This window comes from Camellia sinensis, chromosome 10 (assembly GCF_055761805.1).
Source record: "Camellia sinensis isolate YWXY chromosome 10, ASM5576180v1, whole genome shotgun sequence".
Classification (NCBI taxonomy): Eukaryota; Viridiplantae; Streptophyta; class Magnoliopsida; order Ericales; family Theaceae; genus Camellia; species Camellia sinensis.
The window spans coordinates 41,189,485-41,196,677 of NC_138970.1; positions in this window are offsets into that span (position 1 = coordinate 41,189,485).

Here is a 7,193-nt window from a genome sequence, read left to right on the forward strand (position 1 = left end):
ATCCCAATACTTGATTGATAACTATTATTATATGCAAATTCTATTAAGGTCAAGTGTTCATCCCAACTACCTCGAAAATCTAGGACACAAGCTCTCAACATGTGTTCTAAAGTTTGAATTGTCCTCTCGGATTGCCCGTCGGTTTGGGGGTGAAAATCTGTACTGAATCTCAATTTAGTACCCAAGGCATTTTGAAGACTAGGCCAAAAGTGGGATGTGAAACGCGAGTCTCTGTCTGAAACAATAGATACCGGCACACCATGCAATCTCACAATTTCATCCACATAAATTTTTGCTAATCGATCAAGTGAAAAGTTTTTCTTAGTAGCCAAAAAGTGTGCAGATTTGGTCAACCTATCTACAACAACCCAAATAGAGTCATGCCCCTTCTGTGTGCGAGGCAGGCCCGAAACAAAATCCATGGCGATATGCTCCCATTTCCATTCAGGTATAGGAAGAGGTTGAAGTAAACCAGCTGGGCGTTGATGCTCTGTTTTAATCTGCTGACATACCAAACACCTTGACACAAATTCTGCTATCTCTCTTTTCATATTTGGCCACCTGTAACGCCCTCAAAATAAACCCATAATAACCATAACATTAACATGCATTTATAAAAGAAAATGAATCATTTGAGTTATTCATCAGAGTATTCTTATTGAAAGACATCACATGTAACATCAAAATAAATGCCCTAAGGGCTTACATCTTTCCAAGCTAACACTTGGACACAAAAAGGATGAGTACTAACTCATTTACAAGTTAAGCCCTAGGCTTGAATGTTTACATGAAATCTCGAAATAACAAAATAAAACATATAACTAAAGGCAAGTCTTCAAAATCCCAAACACCATATCCTTCCAGGCTAAGTCCGTGGAGGTAGCTTATCACCTGAACCTGAAAATGATGTTCCCATAAAGGGTGAGCCACAGCCCAGTAGAAAAATACTAAACCAAATATAAGCATTGATTAAAGCTATAGCATTCAATAGATGGTTAACTAAGATAACCAATTTTACCATTATACAGTCTCATGACACTAATGTCTAAGACACATTTCACTTTCCATTATTATCAACATGGCTCAGAACCTGGCCAAACTTACAACAGTGAAATATATATCATATTCACATTACTTCCAATATCAACAAACAAATGAGACTCATGCTCATATCAAAACACTTCATACTTCCCAGTTGATACACATTTTAGTGCTGTATCAATAATCATGTAAAAACACTTCAATATAATAAGCACACATAAAAATGGTGCTAATGGAGTCCATCCCCTATCTCCTCCCAAACAAAAATCCGGTTTAGAGGTCCATCCCCTATCTTCCCCTAAACCGTGGAGTACATCCCCTATCTCCTCCCAAACAATATGCAAATGCAATGCTCAATCAATACACGTATTTTCTGTATCAATGCAATAGTCAAAATTAATGACTTAACCAACGTGATTAGTTTCAGTTATTCCTAATCCACATGCAATGTCTACAACAATCACGACTATCCTCCACCGATAGCCCAAAACAGTTATTTCTAGACTGGAAATAAATATAACAACAATTCACTAGGCGAGTGGTTTAAATTATCCCACCACACCATTTAATCAATGAATTCCTCAATTTCATGAAATTAACCAATTTCCCCAATTTCCTTAAATTAATTATACAAATTAATTAATTAACACAACTAGGGTTTTTCCCAAAATTATCTAAGTAACCCCAACATCTTGAAATACCAAAACTTAGAACAAAGCTTATAAAATAGAGTAGGAAATCCCTACCTTGAAGATCACAACTGAAATAGAGAAGATGGAGATGGTGACCCAAAATCCAAAGTGCTCCGAATCCTCTCTTTTTCAGATTAAAAGAAAGATCTCGCGAAGTTCTACCTTTCTTCCAAAAGAACTAGGGTAGAAGACCACAAGGAATAGATCAAATCTTGGAGAGAAGGTAAGAGTAGAGAGAGAAACTCTCAAATGGCGGTTTTTAAAGGTTAAGAAAGAAAAGGTAGATCAAAAAGTGATCCAAAAAGTGAAATCACGGACTGATATAATCGACTCTACGCTCGAGCGTAGAAAGCCCCGCTCGAGCGTAAGACACAGAATCATGCTCGAGCGTGAAGAAAACCGCTCGAGCGTCGATTGCACCCTTCCAGAAGTTTTGCAGGCGCTGGCACCCGCTCGAGCGTCAAACTCCCCGCTCGAGCGGAGGAGCAAAAACAAGGGATCACGCTCGAGCGTAAAAACTACCGCTCGAGCGGAAGAACTGCAGAGCAAAATACTGGGAGATGGAAAATCACGCTCGAGCGTCAAAATTCCCGCTCGAGCGGAGAAGCAACAACGAAGGGACCGCTCGAGCGTTAAAACTTCCGCTCGAGCGTAAAGGCCAAAATCTGGGCATCACCTATTGGCATCCAAAATCAACCAACCTGTAACAGACCCGCCCAACACAACCTATACCTCAAATACAAAGAGATTAAAGGACAACAACAACCAATAAGTAATGACAGGATCCACAGAACCTAAGTCCGGATACAATAATTTAAAGAGAAAAGACCGGGGTCGCTATAACCTCCCCTCCTTAAAAGAATTTCGTCCCCGAAATTAAGCACAAGGTTTCGAAAACAAGTTTTTCTCAAATTCCAACAATATGATAACTCACTAATAAACAACTTGACCCTACACCGGCCATTCCATCTCTTAACAAAGAGGCATGCCACAATATGCAAAACAACCACATATTTCAACCTGCATTAACACTATGCAATTTTCTTTCAATTTCAACAATTTTCAATATATTCAATATATACAATGTTCCATTAAACTTCCATTTCGAGGCAAGTTCCAAAATATTTCCGTTAACCAAAACATTCTAAATGTTTTATAGCTTAAGACATATATAAAAAGCTTTAAAGTTCGACAATATTACAAAATCTAACTACAAGATTACAAATCAATAAACATGTCCGGATATTTCTCGCGGACTTCCAATTCACGTTCCCATGTGGCTTCCTCCACCCCGTGATGTTTCCACAAAACTTTCACTAAAGGAATGGTCTTGCCTCGCAAGACTTGATCCCGCTTATCCAAGACCCGAACCGGTCTCTCCTCATACGAGACATCCTCATCAACTACTAAATCGGTCCAATCCAAAACATGTGATGGATCCGGCTCATACTTCCGAAGCATACTCACATGAAACACGTCATGTACTCCGGACAACTGCGGCGGCAAAGCTAAACGATAAGCAGTCTCGCCAATCCTCTCAAGGATCTCAAAAGGACCAATGAATCGAGGGGACAACTTCCCGCTCTTCCCAAACCTCATCAATCCCCGTCTTGGTGATATTTTCAAAAAGACATGATCACTCACCTCAAACACCAAAGGTCTCCTCCTACGGTCGGCATAAGATTTCTGACGACTCTGGGCTGTAACAAGCCTCTTACGGATAATCTCAACCTTCTCCGTCGTTTCCCTTACTAACTCTGGACCCAACAGAGGTGCATCACCCACCTCGGCCCAACAAACAGGAGACCTACACGGTCGGCCGTATAAGGCCTCAAACGGTGCCATACCGATACTAGACTGGAAGCTGTTGTTGTAGGCAAACTCCACTAATGGCAAGTGCCTCTCCCATGACCCGCTAAAGTCAAGAACACAACCCCGAAGCATATCTTCAAGGATCTGAATAGTACGCTCGGACTGCCCATCAGTCTGAGGATGATAAGCTGTGCTAAAGGTCAACTTAGTACCTAAGGCGCTCTGCAAGCTCTGCCATAATCTGGCAGTAAAACGAGGGTCCCTATCAGAAACGATCGTCACTGGAACCCCGTGCAACCTCACTATGTCCCGAATATACAAGTCGGCAAGATGATCTACTGAATCTCTAACACGCATAGGAATGAAGTGCGCCGACTTAGTCAACCGGTCTACAACCACCCAAATAGCATCACTACCCCGCTGAGTCCTCGGAAGACCTACAACGAAGTCCATAGTGACATGCTCCCACTTCCACTCGGCAATAGGCAAGGGTTGCAACAAACCCGCTGGCCTCTGATGTTCGGCCTTCACTTGCTGACAAGTAAGGCACTTAGACACGAAAGCTGCCACATCTCTCTTCATACCCCGCCACCAAAACTGGCGACCCAAATCCCGATACATCTTAGTACCTCCTGGATGCACTGCAAGGCGTGAATGATGAAACTCTCGGAGTACCTCCTCTCGATGAGACTCCGGCACAAACAGACGGTCTCGGTATCTCACACTCAGGTCGGGATACACCGTCAAACCTTTCTCAACCTTCCCACCAGAAATCTTCTCACGGAGGGATTCTACCTCAAGGTCGCCCCTCTGAGCCTCTAACACTCGAGTCACAAGTGTAGGTTGCGCAACAACAGAAAACAAGGCCGCAGCCTCAACGGATTCGCCCAGAAGCAAATCAAACTCTCCAAGTGCACCTAACATCTTCCACTCTCGGATGGCTATACCAGCTATGTCACCAACAGGTTTCCTGCTAAGGGCGTCGGCCACCACATTGGCCTTTCCCGGATGATAATGCAATTCAAAGTCATAATCCTCAATAAATTCCATCCACCTCCTCTGCCTCAAGTTCAAGTCTTTCTGTGTGAACAGATATTTCAGACTCTTATGATCCGAGAATATCTCGAACCTCTCACCGTAAAGATAATGTCTCCAAATCTTCAAGGCAAATATCACAGCTGCTAACTCTAAATCATGCGTAGGGTAATTCTTCTCGTGAACTTTCAACTGACGTGAGCCATAGGCAACCACTTTCCCCTCTTGCATCAACACACAACCAAGACCCTCTCGTGAGGCGTCACAATAGACTGCATAACCCAATCCTCTCTCCGGAATAATCAAGACTGGAGCAGTGGTCAGTCTAACTTTCAACTCCTGGAACGACTTTTCACAAGTCTCACTCCAAGCAAATTTGACTCCCTTCCGAGTCAATCTAGTCAAAGGCGAAGCTAATCTGGAGAAATCTCTTACAAACCGGCGATAATACCCAGCTAATCCCAGAAAACTGCGGATCTCAAACACACTCTTAGGCTGTACCCAATCTTGCACTGCCTCTGTCTTGGATGTATCAACAGACACCCCTTCCCTAGAAACTACATGGCCTAAGAAATTTACCTCCTCTAGCCAGAACTCACACTTCCCAAACTTAGCATAAAGCTGATGGGCTCTAAGTAATTCAAGCACCACCCTCAAGTGTTCCTCGTGCTCTTCCTCTGAAGGTGAATAGATAAGGATGTCGTCCACGAAAACGACTACAAAACGATCTAAAAATTCCCGGAATATCCGGTTCATCAAATCCATAAATACTGCCGGTGCATTGGTGAGCCCAAATGGCATCACCAAAAACTCATAGTGGCCATACCGCGTACGGAATGCCGTCTTTGGAATATCCTCCTCCCTGACTCTCAACTGATGATAACCTGATCTCAAGTCTATCTTCGAGAAACAACGGGAACCTTTCAACTGATCGAACAGATCATCTATACGGGGCATAGGGTACTTATTCTTAACCGTAGCCCGATTCAATTTCCGGTAATCTATACAAAGTCTCAAAGCACCACCTTTCTTTTTAACAAAGAGGGCCGGTGCTCCCCAAGGCGAAACACTAGGACGTATAAAGCCTTTATCTAGCAACTCCTGGAGTTGGATCTTCAACTCAACTAACTCAGCTGGGGCAAAACGATAGGGTGCCATAGAAATCGGCGCCGTGCCGGGCACTAAGTCAATAGAGAATTCAATCTCTCGATGCGGTGGCAAACCAACAAGATCCTCGGGAAAAACGTCCGAGTACTCGCACACCACCCTTGGCAACACAATCTGAGTCTCACCGTCCTCACTAATCGAAAGGTTAGCAAGTAGACCACTAAGCTCACTCCGTCCTCGCGGAACATACCCCGGTGGCAAAACACTACCAACACGGTCCCCCAGAAAATGAAAACACTCACCATTCACGGTACAACAAGTGACTCTCTGGCGGTAGCAATCAATAACTGCCCGGTATGACGATAACCAGTCCATACCCAAAATAACATCGAAACCTCTCATAGGCATAACTACAAAGGAAAATGGGATTCTATGGTAATCAACCTCTATATCACAACCCCTAACACCGTGTTTCAAAATCAATTCACCCCCAAGAGGCGACACTACACAAATAGGAGATGTTAACTGTGCTAACTCCAAGTCCAAAACAGATGCAAATGCAGCAGACACAAAGGAATGAGATGCACCCGTATCAATCAAAACATTAGCAACCGAGTTGCAAAACAAGAAAGTACCTCTCACAACAGATGGAGCCGGTACAAGGTCCTGCGCGGTAACAGCATACACGCGCCCAGATGACCTCTGATCAACCTGCTCACCCCTAGGAGCATAAGATTGTTGCACCGACTGAGACGATGAAGCCCCCTGATTGGCTCTCGAGGCCTGACCCGACTGAGCTGGCTGTTGACCCTGAATCTGCCTCAAACCAGATGCACCAGGTGTGCCACCGAACTGCGGGCAATACCTCTTCATATGCCCTGGCTGACCACACTGATAACACGAGAGTGGCTGGCCTCTACCCTGACTCTGGCTCTGAGATCGAGCCGAAGATGATGCTGCTCTCTGCACTCCTCCCCTCTGAGGACAAACTGGAGACTTGTGGCCTAGCTGGCCACACTTGAAGCAGGTAATGCCTCCTTGACTACCTTTCCCCGAACTAGCACTCGGCACAGGAAAAGTCGATCTAGAAAAGCTACTCTGAGACTGTTGGGGATTAAAACCCTTCTGTCTCCTACCATCACTCTGACCATCCTGACTCCTCTTGAAGCCCTTCTGTCCTTCCTCCTCCTCCTGCATCATGATTTCCATGTGGGCTGCAGCATCAACCAAACGCCCATAATCCCGAATCATAGTTCCCCCAACTCTCAGCTTGAGGCCACGCCTCAACTTCCTCTCAAACTCAATACAACGGCGTTCCTCAGACGCTACCAATTCAGGTGCAAACCTGGATAAACTAGTAAATGCAGCCTCAAACTCGGCCACTGAAGAACTTGACTGCTTAAGCTGGCAGAACTGGTCTCTCAGCTTCTCCCTAACTGCTGGAGATAAGAACTTCTCCTGGAAAGCATTCACAAAAGCCTCCCATGTACCTCCTATACGTCCCTT